Genomic DNA, 21,369 nt, shown 5'->3' with positions numbered 1-21,369 from the left:
GTCACACGAGAGAAGAGGCTGACCTCCAGCTCACTACAACCTCCCTTCAGGTAGTTATAGAGAGCAATGAGGTCTCCTCTGAGCCCCCTCTTCTCCAGACTGAACAATCCCAGCACCTTCAGCCACTCCTCATAAGACCTGTGCTCCAGACCCCTCACCAGCTTTGTTGCCCTCCTCTGGACATGCTCCAGGGCCTCAATGTCTTTCTTACAGTGAGGGGCCCAAAACTGGGCACAGTACTCGAGGTGCGGCCTCACCAGGGCTGAGTACAGGGGGAATAATTACTTCCTTTTTCTTGCTGGCCACACTATTTCTGATGCAAGCCAGGATGCCATTGGCTCCCTTGGCCACGTGGGCACACTGCTGGCTCATGTTCAGTCTGGCATCAGTCAATACCCCCAGGTCCATTTCCTCTACACAGTTTTTCAGCCACTCTGACCCAAGTCTGTAGCGTTGCCTGGGGTTGTTGTGGCCAAAGTGCAGGACCCGGCATTTGGTCTTGTTGAACCTCATTCCATTGGCTTCAGCCCAGCTATCCAGCCTGTCCAGATCCCTCTGTAAGGCCTTGCTACCCTCAGGCAGATCAACACTTCCAGCCAACATACTGTCATCTGCAAACTTACTGAGGGTGCACCCAAATGCAGCCCAGGTAAGCCAAAAAGTTAGACACCCATGGATTTGAGTAAATGGCATTCCATCAGTCTGGTGGCCAGTCACAAGTGGAATTCCACACAGCTCCATTTTGGTGTCAATTCTCTTAAAATTAATTAAATTGTAAATTTATAATTTATAAATTAATTAATAAATTGTCTGGCAGTCAGGAAGGCCAACTGTATCCTGGGCACCATCAACAGAGTGGTGACCAGCAGGGAGAGATAAGTGATTTTCCCCTTCTGCTCTGTCCATGTGAGGACCCATCTGGAGTACTGTGTTCAAGGCGGGGGCCTCCAGAACAGGAGGGATGTGAAGCTGTTGGAATGGGTCTAGAAGAGGGCCATGAAGATGATCAGAGGGCTGAAGCACCTCTCTCATGAAGAAAGACTGAGAGATGGGCTTGTTTAGTTTGGAGAAGAGAAGGCTTTGGGGAGTCTTCATTGCAGCCTTCAGCACTTCAAGAGAGCTTACAAGGAGGAGAACTGACTTTTAACATGATCTGACAGTGACACAAGAGAAGGGGAAATGGTTATAAACTAAAAGAGGGGAGATTTAAGTTGGGTCTTAGGAATAAAATTTTTACTCAGATTCTGGTGAGGCATTGAAACAGGGTACCCAGGGAGTCTGTGGATGCCCCATCTCTGGAGTCATTCAAGGCCAGTTTGGATGGGATCCTAGGCAACCTGACCTAGTGGGTGGCAAGCCTGCCCATGGCAAGGGGGTTGGAACTAGATGATCTTTAAGGTACCCTCTAACCAAAAACATTCTATAATTCTGTGATGGAGTTTGCCATGTTAGATATATACCTACTCTAGATAGGCTATGTTTAAAAGAAGTTTGATTGGCTTTTACAGCTGGCTGAGGCAGAGTTCAAGTTCTTGAGTTGTTTTTCAGGCCCTGATGCTGTTCCTTAGTACTGTGCTATTCTTTGCTGATTTTAGATTAGGATCTTTTTCACTGTTTTCTTCTCTCCATATTCCTAAGCATTCATTCTTCAGAAGCTCTTAAGTGTTATGCAGAACTAATTAATTCTACTTGGTCTGGAGCTTTATCACTTCCACCAAATGCAGATTACCCTTATAACACATTCTTTTCTATTTGCCATGGTATTCAACATTGCCTTAATCTAATTTATGTTCTCACTAAATTAGATTATATGCAAATAAAATAGTCTTTATTACAAAGTCAACTTTTTCACTGTTTCTCATTTACTACCTCATTTGTCCAGGTGTGTGCTGAGCACTGTCATCTGAATAGTAATGCCTTTCACTAATAATGCAGGGCACATCCATAGTATATGAGGTGCTACAATCTTTCAATAATAATCTACATTACTAACTAGAATATTGGCTTTGACAGAAGTTTAGGCAGTTAGCACAGGTTTATCTTCAACAAAATTTCTCTTACTGCTTATATCTATGCAATAGTTTTTTATTGTTTGGTTAACTTAGGATAGTTTTCCCTTCAGAACTAATCAAGACATTCTCCTTTTAATAATATAGAAAATGTGTAATTTGTTCAAAAATTAACATTTGAAAAATATATTGTAATGTAGTCTGTGCTCATATTATTATTAAGTATCAGTTTAAAAATAATCACTATGGTAATTTTCATATTAATTTCATAACTTGTTAATTCATTATTAAATTGAGTGCCAAAATAATGGAAAAACACGGATGACTATGAACCTTATGTATACAGATAAAACAGCTGCTAAATAAGGAAAATGAATTGGAGTTAGGGGAGTTATGAAAAAAAAAAATAATATGTTCCTGATAGAACAAAGTATGATCTTAAGAAGCATAGATAAAAGTGAATACCAGGATGTCTGAGAAAAAGCTTTTAATACTGAGGCTTCTCCATCAAAGAAGTAAAAACTCTTTGTTTTTATTAGGTCTCAAGTAAATTGCTCAAGAAGAAAGGAAAGCTCTTAACAGCCTTCTAAAAGACATTAAGAAATGGTAGAGAACATGTTATCTACTGGTTATGTAGTGCCCATTCAGAGATGTTCTCATCTTAATCTATTAAAAGGTGTCTGACTCCAGACAACCTGTGAGTTTCCAATCTTTTCATCCACAGTTACAAGTGTAGGGATACTCAGTTTTATGCACAGATACTAATGCATAAATAAATAAATAAATAAATAAAAACAATATAAAAACCAACAAGAAAGCACAAATGCCTCAGTGTTTTCTCTTGGACTGTGTAGAAAGCCTGCCCAATAACTTACACTGTGCAAGACAAATCATAGTGTTCTATTATATTCTAAATAAACAAAACAAACAAAAAAAAACACAGCAAAGGCAGGTAGTGAAAAGAAGGAATTATACAAACACATGTTAATGTTTATCAAAAGGAAGTCTATTTTTACAGTTTTTTGTCATCCTTCTTTTTATTTTTCCTTTTTCTTTTTTAATAAGACATTTATTATGAAGCATAAGTTCCATGGTTCCAGAAAATCAAAAGTGAAAATGACACTGAGAAACATACTATCAAAATATATGAAAAGTCACAATTTTCAGGGTATGGCTTCTGAAGATTTTAAGTCAAGAAATAGGCACCAGTTTATGCCACCCATGTATCTGATCCATAATCTTTAGGAGCAATGAAGCAGAGAAGTCAAAGAACTGATGACGTTCTCATTGACAGGACCACATTTTTGTATAAACTATTCTTAGTTCAAGTTTAAAAAAAAAAAAATCTGAAAAGAACTGACAGTTTAGAAGAATAATTGTTGAAATAACAGATATCTTTGATAACACCACATACTATACTACCTACTAAGGACCCAAGGAGAAGTCAGTACTCCAACAATATTCTAAAACATTACTGTGTACATAACCTGAATATATTTTTTTCTCTGTTGAATGTTTCATGATATTCTTTGATCTTGATGTCATAAATTCCCAGAGTTGAGCATGGAAAATTCTTTCCTTTGATGTCTTCATCCATCTATAAAGCCACAAGCTAACATTTTAAATAACCCAAACTCTGTATTTTCCAATTTAATACATAAAGTCAGAGTCTTGTGTCTGTGTAAGTGACTGTGTAAATAGATGAGCATTTCATTTTGTGGAAATATCAAGTTATTGATTCAATTGATTGATCTGTCTCAGTGAAATGAAAGCAATAAGTGTTCTGTCATGTTATTGTTGTTATTTAAGTTTTAATTCTGAGAGTGAAGAGTTATGAGACAGCTCATTTCTGTGTGCTGCTTAACAAGTTGTCTATGGGGAGAAGTAGCATTTCTGTTATTGCTGAAATTTTTCTCAACTGAATTTTAGGGGTTATTTGGGGTTCATCATTATTCACATGTTTTATGTTTCAATCAAGTATATGCTTAATATTTTAATATATTCTGGTATCTTTATTTTATGGTATGTTTGAACCATGTTAATTTGCAATGACATAGACTGTTCGTTTCATCTAGTCTATTTGGAATAAGTCATTTTCAATTTGTATAAAACAGATCTTTGATAATGAGATTCCTCTACATGTCTTTCAGTTTCCCTGTGGTCCTGTAGATCCTGACAAGGATATTTTTTGCAATTATGAGTTAATTAAATATTCCCTAAAGAGTTGCTATGTATAGCAAAACCATTTAACCATTTGTTAGTCATTTAAAATCAAGAGCTTTAGAAGGCATTATTTCCACTATCATCCTACTGAGAGAAGGCCTTAATTTGGTATGGATTATAATGTGAGATGGAAATTTAAACGTTGTGATTTCTTCTACAGTCTTCACTACCACCATTTGTACAACATATCCTTAAGTTACAACAAATATATGCATATGGAAAATTTATAATACTACCATGTTTGTGTGCAGCTTCTAATTCTTATAAGATAGATACTATACTACTTGAAAATCATTCACACGAGTCAGTACACAAATTCCTCTGACCTGTTTGTGTACCACATTAACAAAAGCAGAGATTTTTGTAAGTTTCTCACATGACTCTCCATGGAAGTTATCGATACCTTTATGATGTGTGCTATGGGTGCAGGGTGATGACCTGCCTAGTGAATCAATAAGTAATAAAGAAGCAAGGATTTGGAAAGGGCATCAGTCATATAGATTACTATTATATCTTCTGTATATGAATGTGCAATGTGACATGTATACTGAATGCTGAATAAGTGAGGTGAGAAGAGTGGATAACAAAGAATAAGATTTTTTTATTGTGGGCAATTTTCTGTATAAGGATACTTCTGAATATATGGAAAAGCTACCAAGATTGATACTGTTAATGTCCATATTAATATAATTGCATGGTAGTACTGGGAGCAAACCACAGCAAAACATTCCATTCCCTGTTTAAAAAGTAAAGTAATCTTAATAATAGTTTCTGTAAGGAGTTAAATATTTTACTTAAAGCATTTGAATAATAAAAGTGAGATGAATCTGTCAAGACACTGATCTTCTGCATAGATCTATGTAAAGTTTTTACATGAAGACATTTAACTGAGATGGGTACACGGTTTCTCACCAGTCAGAGAGAAATAGGCACACTTGGAATGTAATTCAAGTCAGCCTAATAAACATGTATAAACAAGTTCAGCATAATTGTCATCTAAACATAGTCTCATTTTCCTTAAGCTTTTCTCACTTATTTATTTTAAATACAATTCTGCTGGCTAGAAAAGGAAAGAGGAAAGAAAACAGGTTTGATTTTCATGACCCTTCAGTTTGCCTGTTGCATATAATCATCCAAACCCTTCAGTTGCCTATAGTGATTTCTCATGCATTTCTCAAGGGAATAAAGGACATTCTTGGCCATTCTGACTTTTATTCTTATCTAAAAGAGATAGGCATCCTTAATAAGCTGTGGCTGGATCAGTTTAAACAAAAAATAAGAATAGTTGTCAACAGTTTTATATTATAATCATAATATATATCTACATCTCATTGCTCTCATAGCAGGACTTGACATTTTCAGAACCCTTTGAAAAATGTTGATATGTTGAAATTTTTCTTTGCATGTTTATTTAATCTGGCAATGCACTACTAATTAAATTTTTGTAGATTTATTTTTTTGAGATTTTACATAAAAAGCAGAAGTCTAATACTGCTTTAAGAACAGTGACTGTGAGACTCAGACAGTATTTTAATGTCATTAACTTAAGCAATTGAAAATCATCAGAATGAACATTCAGATAGTGAAGACAATTTTATCATCTTCATGAGCTGGTCTTTTATTCCACTTGCCAAAGGCAGGTGAACTGCCATATTTTCTACTGAAATGCAGGTATTTTCCAATATTTTCCTCTGTGTTTTTTGTTTGTTTGTTTGTTTTTTCTGCCAGGTAAACCATTTGCCATATAAAAACTAAATAAGTAAATTCTGGACTTTGAATTTGAGAGTATTTGGTGAAGATTTCTCAACAAAGTAGCTTTTATGCTTTTTTTTTTTTTAAGTTAGGAATGAAGTTGTGATGAAAATATAGACCTAACATTGAAACTGTTCCAGTAGTGAGGGATAGCTGTGTAAGATCACTTTCTAAAATTAAGATGTATGCCATCTGGCAGGTGTCCTGTACTTGTCATTGGGGATTACCATCAGAATGAAGAGAATTTTGAACAAGGAAGATCCATACATCACTATAAGTCTTAACCATTTGGTATTTAGTGGTGTTGTATTTCATAGATAGTTTATTGTATCTTATTGTAACTCTTATTGTACTGCTTCTGTGAGTCAGAGCCTTTTATAATTTTTTTTTCAGTATTTTCTTGTGACTGTTTTTCTCCATCTGTTCCCAGTAAAAATAGAGGAAGTTCTCTTTTCCTTCTTACCAATCATCTTTGGCAGACAGTTGGAAATACTATAAGCAAAGATCTTACTGGTGGTCCTCTGTCATGATCTGGCTCCATAGGGTCAAAAATGGATTAAAAATTCTGAATTAAAGATGCAAAAAAATTAATACTACTGTTATTAGTTGTTCTTGAATGAGCTATAAAAGTGTGAGAATAACTTGTATGGACTAACTTCTCTCCAAAAATATCAATAAATTGTACATTTCAGAAGAACATTTCGACTTCTGTGAAATTCCTTTTTAGCTCACACTTCCATTTCTTTAGCAATTGTCTCCTAAACTTCTTAGATATCTAAGGTGTCTGTGCCTTCTGAATACACATGCTTCTTTGATCTGTGTCAAGATAGGTGCAAGAATGTGAATGAAACTAATCTTTCATTTTTCAAAATTTGTGTATATATATTCAAAATCTCTTGTAGTATTTCAGTGTAGTTAGAAAAGAAAACTCTTTCCCCTCTCCACCTTTCCTTCTGCCTGTTTTCTGTGTGTGTGTGTGTTATGTGTGTGTTTGTTTTTTCCTGTGTGAAGAACAGATGCTATTTGAGAGTTTCCATAAAAACAAAGTTAAGAGATACTGAAGTCAGGAGTTCTAAATATCTGTCTCTTCCAGGTTTTATACACCTGTACCAATCTAAAGTTCATGCCATGCACATACAGAGACTTTTCTGTATCTTACCTCAAAAGAAAAATTATTCTGGACACAAATAAGAAGCATGGAGGTGATTTATCTGTGCCGAACAGAAAGCTATTTAACATCTGTTTCAAAAGTTTAAGTGGGTATCATTCATATGTCTTTGAAAGGCTTGTGTAACATGTAAGATACAGATGGACTGACATGATAAAATCAGGCAAATTCTGTCAAACAGAACACTAATTCTTAGTATTTACATTTATTTTCAAATCATATTATGTGCTATTTTTAGATCTTCTTCCAATTTTGTGGAGCTGTTCATGAGATGTACTGAATAATAACGTAACTGGTTACTTCTAACAGGTCCTGAAATTTTCTAGAGTGTAATCCAAATGTAGATGAGATAGTGCCTGCTTTGAAATCTTTAAAGTTATCAAAGTATTTAGTAAGTTTGTACAGGTGAAAAACATTGTAACATAAAGTGCAGAAGCGCACTACAGTTTCTTTCCCAGAGAATCTATACAGAAAGAAAAATTGATTTCTTTAATGTCACTAGAATTTCTTGATATGGGAAAATAACTATAATACAGTATATTCAATTAATAGATTTATATCCACATTGTTTGGGATCCAATGTCTTTTAGTTGTTAAAATTCTGTCTCCTGATGGTCTTCTCTACAAACAGAGAAGTCATACTTTTGATTATATAAAGTTCATCTACCTTGTCTAAGTAGTTTAGATTTTTTGCACAGAAGCATCCCTTCCTTCTCCATCTTGTTTCCCGATGGGTATTTCCTCAGGCTCAGAGAATTGCTGAAGCTCCTCATGATCTCAAGTGTCCTCAGTTTTGGTCACGTAAATCCCCATGTCTTCTTAGTCTTCCTTTGTTCTGGTGAATATCTTTCTCAGCAAGTTGTTATATTCAATTCGTCACAGTTTTTCACATTTTTATTACTATTTTCTGTTTATCTTTTAGGAAAACTATAATAACTTCTGCAAGTGTAAATGTCTTTTAGGAGTATGCTAATGTGAACTGCAGATTTATCTTGAACAGTGTAAATACCAAAATGCATTTTGTACTGTCAAGGGAAGTTTATGTTGTTTTGCAATGGCAAACTGTTTTATTGTTGCATATTCTGGTGTATTTCTCAGGAAAGCCTCAGGTGTGTAGACTAGCTTTCAGACTATTCTGCAAAATTACCTGATCACAGAGTGGCAGTCATCTCCTGGGAATGGCCTAGCTTACATCTTAAAAAAAAAAAAACATGAAAGAAATGAACACTTATACTAGAAAATAATTCAGTTTACTATGCTTAGCCATGAAGTTGCTATTTAAATAACTTGCAAAAAAAAAAAAAAAAAAGAGAATCATATCAATTGAATCATAAATCGACCCAACTCACATCATTCGCAATAAAGCAACTTGAGTAAACAGCTCTATCTTTGCTAGCATTAGGGTATCAAACCAGAGTGATCTAAGGCCTCATGTGATGCTGATAATACTGTCTTTGAACTGTTCATGTTCTGGAATAAATCTGAGGATACATAATAAGCCAGAACATGCCAGGCACAAAGTACAAAAACTTGTTTTGTCAGTATCAGACTAGAAAGGATGACTATATCCATGATCATTGCAATTGCTAAACATTTGAAAAAAGTCTTATGTAATTCAGTGAATAAAATGTCAGATTTGAATCCTATAGATTATTCCTGAAACTATAGTTAAACAAAAACAAAAACAAGCAAACAAACAAAAAAAGATTTAAGGAGCAACTGTAATAAAAATGTCATAGAAATAAAACATCTTCCTGATTTTGGCTGGGATAGAGTGAATTTTCATTCTATTAGTTGGTACAGTGTTGTGTTTTGGATTTAGGATAGGAATAATGTAGATAATACACCATGTCAGTTGTTCCTGAGCAGTGCTCAACAGTCAATGACTTTTCAGCTTCTCACACTGCCCTGCCAGCAAGGAAATGGGAACAGAAGAAGCTGGAGGTGACAAATGCAGGACAGCTGAACCAAACTGGCCAAGGAGACATTTCATACCATATGGAATCATGCAAAATAATAAGACTGGGAGGGAGTTGGCCAAGGGGAGGGCTGTCAGGTTGTGGTACATCACCTGTTTGGTATATTCTTTCAAGATTAATATTATTATTATGTTTCTTATCTTTTCTGTCCTAATAAACTGTGTTTATTTATAATTTTTATATATTTTTGTATAATTTTTAATTTTATTATTTATAATAATAAATTGTGTTTCAACCTATGAGATTTCTGTTTCTCTTTTCTACATCCCACTGAGGCTGTGTGGTGCTTAGCTGCTCACTGGGTTAAAATATGGCACAATTTTAACAAATAATATAATGAAATGCTTAAATAAATCACTGAAGACTAATAAAAATGGCACATAAGGACAATATATATTTTTTTAATAGTACTGTTGCATTGTAATGTAATTAGTTTACCTATAGTAAATAGACAATTTGCAAATAAAAGAAAAAAGTTGCATAGGAAATTGCATTGACTGTAGGATTTCTTCAGAAGGAGAAATGCATATATCACAATATGAGTATGTTCAGAAACTCATCAAGAGTGAAACAAATGCATCCTCAGCAATGATATCTTGAGTTCTTTTGATGAGCTATCCTAGCATTTAACATAAAAGGGAATATGAAATTAAGAAAAAGATAGCTAGAACTTCTGTGCAATCATAGAATGACACCCCTGTTCAAAAGGTGTGAAGAAACAAGCTACTGAATGATAGTGAATCTTAAGAGAACACACAGTTATTGTCAGATGTTAAAAGAATATGTTTGTCCAGATTCCAAAGAGAGGAAGTGGAGAGAGACAGTTATGAAAATATGATCCTGAAGTACATTTCAAGATGAAACAGACACCTTTAAAATGCTGAATATCCAGCAGGAGAATAAAAATGATCATGATCAAACCTGTAATTCTGTTGCAGACACCAGAGAAGTGGTATTAAAAACCGGTCTCAGTTGGTACGTTATTTTCACATGAAGTTCATTGATGAAAGTGAATTTGGCATTCTGGACTTCAACATGAATAGTTGATTAATTCTTCAGTCACGTAATCAGCATATTTGATTTTAAAAATGGGATGTGAATCCTTCTCAGTGAGTAATTACATTAACACCAATTTGATCAGGCTTATAAAGGAAAGGGGAGCAGTAAACAAGTTCTTCCTGATTTTTTTTTCATTAATTTTAGATGTGTTTGGAGCCTTTTGGGCAACCCTAAACTTGAAAATACTATATCTTAGCAATTGCTCAGAGCTGGAAACAGTTTGACAATTATGCACATAATATTAAAGTTTCTTGAGATAATAATTCCTTTAAAGAACCTTAACTATCAGAAAATTAGGATTATCTAATATTCCTTGGATAATCAGCAGAGAAAGACACTTCAGGGAGGAATGAATCAGTTTTGGAAAAGCCTGTTTCCAGGAAAAGCCAATAAAACTAAACATATGCAAGCTTAGGGCAAAATTTTTAGGGCACAATTTACTGTTTTTGTTTGTTTGTTTGTTTGTTTGTTTGTTTGTTTTTAAGTTTTTCACTGGTACCACAGTATTGATATACACTGACATATTGTTATCATCACATTTTTGTTATCTTTTATGTCTGAGTTAACAGTTTTTGTCTCAATCCATGAGTTTCATTTTGTTTCCAGTTATCTCCCATATTCCACATGTGGGTGAGTGCATGAATGGCTTTGTGATGCTCAGCTGTTTATTGGGTAGACTAGAACAGTTCTTTTGATCCTAATGTGGGGCTCAAAACTGTTGAGGTAACAGTAGGTGTGACAAGAGTATGTAAAAAAAAAAAAAATGTTACAAGAGGTATAGTAGTTTAACAGTTGCTGTTCACAATGTTATTCTTTACATTTTCTGAGATCTTTCAGAGTTTTTTCACAGAACAATATTACGTAATACCTTACATTTAGAATGCTCAGTCTAAAAAAATACACCACACTAATACCAGTTTAAAATACTTTGCTCTCTTCATCCTCAGTATGGACATGCCATGATGGGAGAGCTGAACATCACATCTTTTTATATAAATCAATCATGAGGCTTAAAACTCCAGTTGTTGATTAGAAAATGGTATGTGTACAAAGGTTTATAAGTTAATGGAAAAGCAAATGGAACTGCAGAAGTCTTATGCAGTAAATGTTAATATTTAGTCAGTTGCTTTGTTTCCCGTTTTTGTATCATTCAATTAGGGATTAAAAAATCAGAAATATATTACATTTCATTTTACTACATCTGAAAACAGCAATATTATAGATAAGCTAAATATTTTCAGGAAGATGTTAAAGGGGGTATTTTTTTTAACTTTCTACAGGGACCTAGTAAGGCAACAGTGACTACCTCAGCCACTGAAATCAATGTTACTTAAAAATCTGCTTAGAACTATCATCAATAGAATTAGAGACCATTCAAGGAAAAGAAATCTAAAGGAGAGTACTAATCTTCTGTCTCTTTGGCTGGCATTTTAAATTGACTAGACTTTGGGAGAGAAAATGGATAAAAATTTATTTAAGGAGCTACCACAGGTTAAATTGTTATAAAATAAAATCTGCCAAAGCAAAAGTTAAAGGAAAAATATTTCAAAACAAAATGAGAAGATTAATCCATAGATGGTCATACACTAAAATGATAAGTAAATCTCATTTTAAGCACAATCATCTCCTAGTTCTAAAGCTTGATGCTTTTAATGGACTTTACGCATTCCCTGCTTATCACATTCCCTTCCTCAACTGTTCTCTGAACTCCAGTTCTAAAACTATGTTATATAGTCTACTTGACCATTACCTGTGTAAGAAATGGTAGTACAAGAATTTGATTAGTTACTTAAGAGATTGCAGAACAAATAGAAAAATAAATGATATTCTAAAAAAACATAACAAATGTTAAACTTCTTTTTTAAGTCTTATATATACAGAAGATTTTGAAGTAACCTTAGCAAATGAAATATGGCCTTAGTAAAGCAAAGGATTGTTTAGACTGCAGACTAACTTTCTACCTTACATCGCAGTAAAGCAAAATGAGAGAAAATTACTGATTTGCACCCAAAGGCAACCCAGAGAACACAATAAAATCAGTCATTACTTGAGAAATCATCCCATTTGAAGAAGTTCACTCAAAAAGAATAAGGCTGGCATTGAGATATGATCTTTGTCATTGTATTTTAAATTTCTATATTTTTACAGTAAAAGTGTTTGGATTTAAGCATAAGGTTAATTTATGATTTCATATTGATACCAGGTTTCCTGATGGCAGCCTTTCAAAGAGAGTAATTCAAGCTTCAGTATGTAATTACTTCATTTCTGGAGTGAGGAAAAGCATAAGGAGGTAAAGATTGATGGAAAGAGAACACCAAAACAGTCAGAGAAGGACTCTTCAGCACTTATATAGCACCTTGTGGGGACAAACATCAACAGCATACAGGATTTCATCAGAAAGAGTGTGATGAACAGGTCAAAATGAAATTATTTCCCTTTACACTAGCACTAGCAAGACTATATCTGGAAAATCCGATCCAGTTTGGTGTGTTCTTTTATATAAGACAGATGATAACAAACTGGAGAAAGTCAAGTGAAAACCACTAAGATGGTAAGAGGGATGAATCACAATACCATGATTATAGGAGGTTGAGGAAATGGATCCAGGTTTGAAATGAATCATGCTTTGAGTAGAAGGTCAAACCAGTCCACCTTCAGAGGTCTGTTTTGGGCTGAATTTTACTGCGATTCTGATTTCCAAAATCAAATTCAAACAGCAGAACTTAATGGACCCTGGAGAAAAAAAAAAAAAATAATGTGCCTAAGATAGAACATATGCAGATAAACTAAATCCATAAGCTCCCAACAGGGTGATTCTTCCTTCTTGTTGGCAAGGGTTACCAACTTTGGGAACTGGTAGTATTGTACTTTGTGGGTCATGCTTATGAAATACCTCTACAAATCAGGTATTCCAAAACATGCTCTGTTCTGCTGTGATTCCCACCACAGACAAATGCTTATATAATATTTCTAGTCTGACTTTCTTCACGCCCCTTATTCTCATTGTGTCACTCAGTTTCTTATCCAACTTAGCCATGCTGGCAACTTTGACAGTCTGAGCACATAAAGTCCAAAGCTAACAAGTGAAGCTTATCAGAAGATACTCTTTCTTTCTGCCTCTGATCAGAGAACTTGAACTTTGGGCCCTTTATCTTTTATCAAAACAAATTTTCAAATACTTTGGAAAAGAACAACCTCAAGAGTGCTGATATCAGTTTTTCTCAATCATATATAGCCACAGCCATTTTCTCAGTGCTTCATTGTACGTGATGTGGAGAAGCACTGCATGAATGAGGCAAAATGTTACAATACCTTCTTACAGCAAAATCATTAAAAAAAAAAAAAAGAGTCTGCTGAGACCAGAAAGTTTGCAGCATTTGAAAGGATGCCCTTGAATGATTTAAGAATAGTCAGGCTGATATTATGGCTACAGTGCAACTCAAAGATGAATTGAAGTAGAAAACTTAATGTAAACTTTATCAGAACTGTGGAAATAATTTTTAGATGAAATGTATTGTTTCACTCGGAGTGTACCTAGTGTTTGAAGTTGCATATACAGCATAATATTTTCCTCTATTTAAGGTCTCATCTTTCAGGAAGCTTTGTCAGGCAATGTCTATAATTTCAAGGTGAGGAAGGACTACTCACTACTTTTTACAGTGTTCAGCATCTTAAAGAATTGGCCAGCACCCTACTAATTTGATAAAGAGAAAAAAAATGATAATCATATAAGTAGAAGATAAAATTGTACCAATCACATCTGCTAACTTTTAGTGCACAAAAAAAAAAAAAAAAAAAAATCAAAGCAGTGTTGTAGTAGGTGCTTGACAGGGATACGTGCTGTACGGGATAGGCCTCTCCCTAAGCACAGTGAAAGGGTGCTGTTGTGCTCAGACAGACTGTCCTTGCTAACAAAGTAAACAAGAAGGCAAAGGAATGAGGAGACAATAGGAGCCAAATAAGGAATTGTAGTAAGGGGCTAACATCCAGTACGGGCGAATCAGGACAGGGCACAATAGCTTAAGTAAAGGTATATAAACTGTGTTTAGTAGTGAATTGATGCCATTTTGCTGCTCATCATATTGGTGTGCGTCTGCAGTCATTTGGCCCTGATCAGGTAATTGGTCAGTGAGCGCAGAGGGCTAACACAGGTGGCTAACATCATAGTTGCAGAAGGCAACAAAGCAGAAGCATCTTATGTTCATTTAAGATATGGTATATCAGCTGAAAATCTAAACTGATGGAAAAATGAACAAACAAAAAAAACGACATTGATTGGCAATGTATGACATGCCAAGTGAACAGCAGGAGGGAGAAAACAGTGCATGCCTTACAGAGGAAATTTTGTGTGCCTTCCAGAAAAGCAGGAGTGGAAGCATAAATGTCAGAAATATTTAATACTGAGAACATCACTTAGTACTACCATCAAGTCCAGAAAATAATGGTGAAAAGCAAGTAATTCAAAATAAAATAAAATAAAATGCCAACTGAAAAGAACTCATGATACATCAAAGGCCTTGGGAGAACAAAATAGTTGATTAAAAAAACACTGCCAGCAACATATTCCTTGTTTGGGATCACATTTATTCTAAATGAGTATTTATGTACATTTAGCTAGAGAAAATGAAACACAAACAGAAGGGAGGAAATACTTTTAAATGTATTGTGAAAAAAGTATGTGAACACTATTTATTAAAAAAAAATATGGCTCAGAATAAGATGGATTGCAAAATATTCTTCTGAGGAATCCTCAGAAGATTGGGCAAACGAGCAAATAGGCAAATAGGCAAATGAGCTTTCATCAGAATTCAAACATATTCTCTTGCTCCTTTTCCTTTTAAACAATACATTATGTTTCTCATTTTACACTGATATTTAAATTATTGTTTTTCTCCATTAATGTAAACATTTAACAGACACTAAGTGAATTTTAAGTTGCAAATATTTATGATTATTTATCTGATCACACACTTGGGTATTATCTCAATTAAATTCAATGTATAAAAATACATAAGCCATCTACCTACATAGATTGATAAATACAAGCAAAATTTAACTAAAGAAATTTAGGACTGTCCAGAAAATTTTCAGGATAGTACATTAACAAATAAACTGAAAAATCAAACTTAATCTTCTGCTTTGTGCAGTGTTAAGGCAATCGCATCTATGTTATCTTTATTAAAAACCTATTCATTCCACCACAGGTTATCACAAAGACCATTCAGTTAATATGAATGAATGTGGATTCATTATGTTGTTACAGAAAGACAAGCTGTGACCTAGTAGTATATATGAAGACATTTTTATGTGCTTCAAAAGCAGAATTGCAAGCATCCTAGCCAAAAGGATTACAATAGAGTTATTCACTAATAAGCAGTCTGTACAGGTTTCTCAGGGACAGTAAGTATGTAGACCACAGAATACTGTCCCTTGATTCCTGTCACAAAATGCTATTGGTGCAAAGTAGCCAGCAAGGAAAGATTCCATGCCCCTGTTCTTCTCAATAATAGTTTAATTCTTGGAACTAACTACTGGTAGGGGTTGCAGAATTTAACTTCTAAATAAGTAGAAATTTGAATGCCCCCAGTAAAATTTTGAAAATCTATTTTAATAGTTGCTGCTCTTTGGTGTTTAATGCTTACTTACTTGTTTATTTGCTTCCTGAGAACGCATTTAAATATTGATAGGTTCTGTTCTAGAGAGAGCTATGTGTAAATCATAGACAACACATTTTTGAAATTCACTACTAGATTTTTATTTTAACGGGACCAGAAATGAAAGATCTATGAGTTAACATTTTATATCCTGAAATGAGGAGATGTAGATAGTGTCATTTTGTGATCTATCCAGCTTGCCAAAGATTTGGGAGGGGGAAAAATATACATACATTTTTGGCAGGACTTACCTGATAAATCATTGATGTCCTTAAGATAGTTCAATTCTTAAAAGTGGGTCTTATCTCATTCCCTGACATCCTGCTTGTATACTCTCTTACCTTGTTTCAGAAGGTTGACTAACATGATTCAGAAAAGGGAAAAGAGTATGTGTACACCAATATATTTATCTTTTATACTCAAATTACTGAAATCTCTTTGAGAAAGTAAGAGGCCTCTGACTTTGCAGCTGACCCATTTTAGTAATTTCCAAACTTGTTTCATAACTCATTTTAAGTAGGATCACACAACAAAATAGCCAGGGTCCCTGTTTACAGGAATTGGACTGGATAATCTCATTATTTAAACAGTCACAAAATCAAATATAACTCTATTATTTTAATTTAAAATTATTTTATCTAAAACCAAAGTGAGCCAGTATACATGTTTTTGCATTATCAAATTATCAAAGTTCATTGTAACTTAACACAACTAATTATGGCACATAGAAACAAAATAAATATATGAACAAATAGAAAAAAAAATAATAGAGAGAGAATGAGAGAAACTAGGTGAAGTAATCAGGATTAGAGAAAAAGTAAAGTTATGATTTCCTCATTATGCGTTTCCTATTTGTAACTTTCCAGGACAATTTTCTTTGTGACACTATTTGCATCTGCTTCTATTCAAATTATTTCAACTCTTTTTATCAGAGATGACTGAAGTAGTAGAGAATTTTGTAAATTTCCAGTTCCATTCAATAAATAATAAGAATGAGGAAAAATGGACTTCTTGTTATATCCACTTGCTGAAATCCATAAATGATAAGTTGTATTGTATGAGTCTGTGCACATTTTTAGAACTACAGAGAGATTAAAAACAAAAACAAAAACAAACAAAAAACAAACAAACAAATATCTCTGTGGTCTGTCACAGATAATTCATGTAATCAGGACAGAGTAGTCAATGGAGTGAGTGAATTCTGTATAGAGTCTATTGTCATTACCTGCAGTATTTTTTTGAATGTCTTATCACTTTTAGAAAAGAAGATGAATGGCTCAAATGATTGATAACACAGTTCAGATCTTACAGTGCTAGATGACTAGTTCAGATATCCTGAAGTGGAATATAAGGTATTTCCATGGTTGCATGTGGATTTTATTAGTGCAATTACAATTTGAAAATAGAGAAAAACATCAAATGTTAACTTTCAGCAAGTGTTGTCATTCACTAGCAATAAATCAGCGTGGACTGAGTTCAGCAGCCTACCTGACACCTGGACAGAACTAAATGCTTTGCATTTTTGCTGGCATCATGATTAGTTGTGGTGTCTGAAATCTGTGCCTTAAGGATTTCAAAGAAATGAGCTCAGAACTTAATACTTTAATATTTAGATGTCAGTCATAAATCACTATTTAAACGCGGGTAAATAGTTCATATCAGAGTTAAACGTGTGCCATGAAGTACAGGAATCACTACCATCAGTAATTCTGTGTTGCTTGCATCCTACATTGTTCTTGTTAGATAATAATGCATAGTATAACTCTTCCTCCTGGCTGAAGTATCACAGTTTCCAATAACACATAGCATTAGAATCTATATTGTATATATCTGTTGATAGTTAAGGTAAATGATCACCCAATCTGCAAGAAGTTTCTGAATAAATTAATCCTACACAGGACTAAATGGTAAGTCTGTTTTAAAAGAACAGCAAACTTTCATCACTAGTGGTTACTGGTCATCAAATGGATACAAACACAGATGCTGGGTGAAATTAAATACAGGGAGAGAAATGAAAACAAAGAATAAATCTTCAAAGTATGTAGAGCATATTCATTTATTAATTTTCCTGTGTGATGAGTTGAAGACCAGTAAAGAAGATAGAAAAAATATGAAGCTGAAGTTTGGGGGAAGAAGCTCCACCATCAGCTTCACGCTTCACCCAGGAAAGTGAAAGACTAATTTAAAAAAATTGGTAGAACTTACCCTGTGTTGAAATTATGTTTAAATTCTGTTCCTGTCTGTCAGTAATGATGTTTTAATGCTCATAAAAATATTCATAAATCCTTTTTAACAAAATATATCATAAAAGCTTTGTAGAAAGAAATTAATAAACTCATGTTCTTCCAGTAAGATCAATTAAGAATTTCTTCTAGGACCAGTTAGAAATCCTCATAGCAGGAAACAGCCACTCCAACAAAGGGAGGGTTTACAGTTCATACTTAATGCATAGAGGAAATTAAAAGGATGTAGAGATATGCTGAGCAGTAGACTTACTCAATAAAATAGGAGAGAGCACTGGTAGGAAAGATAGGAATAATGTCTGCATCTTTTGCTCAGAAAACAAGTGTATCCAGTAGATGATTGCTCAAACAATGGTATTAAAAAAATTATCTGATTTTTAGCCTGGGTTTCTGTTATTCTCATCTAAAAACAACGTTTTTTTAACACGTTCACCACCACCATTAGCTATGCATTTTTGCCAGTGATGAACAAGAGCCTACACAACATGCTCATAAAAATCTGCACCAATGTCACTTTCACCACTGCTGAAACATATCACCACCACCTCACCATGCTAACATCCACTGTTTGGACTCCATAAATGTTCGGCAAGGGTCAGTAAATATCAATGCAATCAATGTCAGTGCAATTTTTTCTACAAGGAGGAATCCACTTCCACACCTTTACTTCATACACACTTCCATGTCAGATGCCATTTTGTCAGACAGCCTCTCTGCTGCTATTTGTCACATGGCAAAAAAAATGTAGTGGAATACTGGCAAGAAGTTCAGTCTCTACTGCCATGACAACAGCATCCACCTCTGATGTCTCAAACCAACATAATAAATTTTGGAGCAGCCTTTTTATTAGCAATTTGATTAAATTTATGGCCTTAGAGAATTTGCCATTGTTTAGCTTATGGAATCATTAAGAGAAAAAATATTTTCAAAAAATGGTTGACATACTGAGCATAGAAAATGGAAAAATATCTTATGTAATTAGGTGATTGAGGACAGAATAGTATAACATTGAGCTGCAAAGTTAGTCTAATGGGATATGCTGTGATATCAGTCCAGTGACACAGACTCACTGTTGCTAGGAGCTTTGATATCAGTCTGAAATACGCTGAGAAAATTAATTAGGCAAAAATCATTACTGAAGACATAATGTCACTGATCTTCATTATCCATGATCCAAAAAAGGGCACTCTTAATTTGATAAATTTTTCTATTAATACGGAAACATAGATTCATATTTGAATAATAATGATATATTCTACCAATTACTGTCAGAATCCTTGGAAATTACTATTACAACCTGGAAGTATAGCAAATTATGGAAATCATAATTACCTAAATTGAGCTAATTTGCAAAGAACAGGAAATATGCAGGTTTTCTGCCCTATTTCATTTCTTATCAATGTGAATATTTCTGTTACTGTCTTAGAAAAAGACCTTATGACTATTCAGATTCAAGGAAATAAAAATAATAAAATATATTTCCCCTCACGTATCTTGACCTCTACTGACAAAACAGAAGAAAAGTCACAAGTAGGAATTAGTGGATCTGTGACTCACTTAATCTGCTTAAATATAATAACTTAGAAAGGGAGTGATATCTCTGTAACCACGTGATATCTATGAAAGCCCATCACAGCTGTGGTCTCTCCAATGGGACAAGACCAAATTTGCTAAAAACATTTTTTCCTTTATGGTCCAAGAGTAACTTTAGCAACACATTAATTAAGACACAGTAAGAATAATATACAGGACTTACTTACCGGGCTAGTCTGAGATCAAACCTGGAAGTCAAATTTTTATTTTACTTTCAGTGTTGGATAAAGAGTGTACACAACAACTGTCACATCTCTAAGGCTGCTAAAACATAGCCTAGGATAGGGCCAAACATACAAGTCTAGACTTAAAAACGTATCTCCTGTGAAGGAAGAAGAGCCCCTGGTGAGGTTTCCTAGAAGAGCTATCTGGGACAGTTGATACTCTGAGGTTTCTTCCAGACTTTTCTTGCAGACATCTAAGGCCAACTGAGGCTTCTGAAACAGCCTGGTTTTTATAAGAGAACTGGTCTTGAGCATGGGCGGACAAATGCATAGGAAGGCTCCTGTCTAAACCTTTTTTTTTTTTTTTTCCTTGGCTCAAAGATTGCTTTCTGAGGTATTTTTGTAATAAGACTGACTTATCTAGAAGGTGAGTGGTGGGTGTCTCCATGTGGCAATCAACATCATTTTGTGGGTAATTTTACATTTGAAAGCATTTCTCTGAAGCTGTTTGTCCTCATGATTGTTTACTGGCAGAAGATATGGCCTGTGACCAAATAGCTCCAGCTTGGTATGGGAGAAGTGGGGAATGATACCATTATATCCTGAGAAAAACAGGATGCAGGTGGTCACCTCCTTGCTCCTTCTTGTCTGCTGGCAAGGCATGGAAGATGGAAATAAAGGAGTTTCTTCTGAGATCCCAAAGCCAGAAGCTGACACTCGAAAGAGAGCTAACTCAACCACTTTGGATTTGAGCTGTCATTCCAAAGAGAGCTGATTCAACCACTTATGGACTTATTTAGAAGTTTGTACAGTCATCACAGTTGTCGTCCGCAATTGAACAACCTCCAACGACCCATCATTACTGAAGATCAACATCTGCACTACAACCAATGCTGGAATCCGTGGTGGTGACTATCTCTATCCTGCTTCCTACAAAGACTCCTTGTTTTTATTTCCTATCTTTTCTATTGCCCGCCTTCCCTTACTCATCTCCCTAACCGACTTGGATTTGTAATAAACTTGTTGGGCTAACATTACACCTATTGTGTCTTAATCTTGTCATCGGGTATATGTATATTAAAAGAACCTCCTCTCCCTCCTATGAATTGGAGTGAGACAGCTCCCTAACAGGACTCCTCTGTTGCCATCTCTTTGAGTAAATTCAACACTCACAGTATGTCCTCACAGTGTGAGTTAATGGACGTGAGCATAGCATCATAAATGTGATGGGAAAAACTTACAGGCAATTTACCAAATCCTATGTGTAAAAAATGTATATTTTCATCAGGTATCACATAGCAACTTCAGAACCTCTGTGAGTACTGTTCACATGACTCTACAATATAAAAATAAATAAATAAAAAGTGGTCAAGTGACCAAGTTTGGAAGAGTTGTGTATGATATGCCTCCTTCTTAAATAATATGAAAATGTTGATGACAGTCTTAGCTACTTGTTCTACTATTCATGTGTCATGCATGTTTTGTGCGTACATAATTTCATTCACATTTCCCTTCATGCTTACTT

Source organism: Gallus gallus, chromosome 2 (genome assembly GCF_016699485.2).
Source record: "Gallus gallus isolate bGalGal1 chromosome 2, bGalGal1.mat.broiler.GRCg7b, whole genome shotgun sequence".
NCBI lineage: Eukaryota > Metazoa > Chordata > Aves > Galliformes > Phasianidae > Gallus > Gallus gallus.
The sequence above is the reverse complement of the archived record's forward strand: the minus strand, read 5'-3'. Positions refer to the sequence as shown.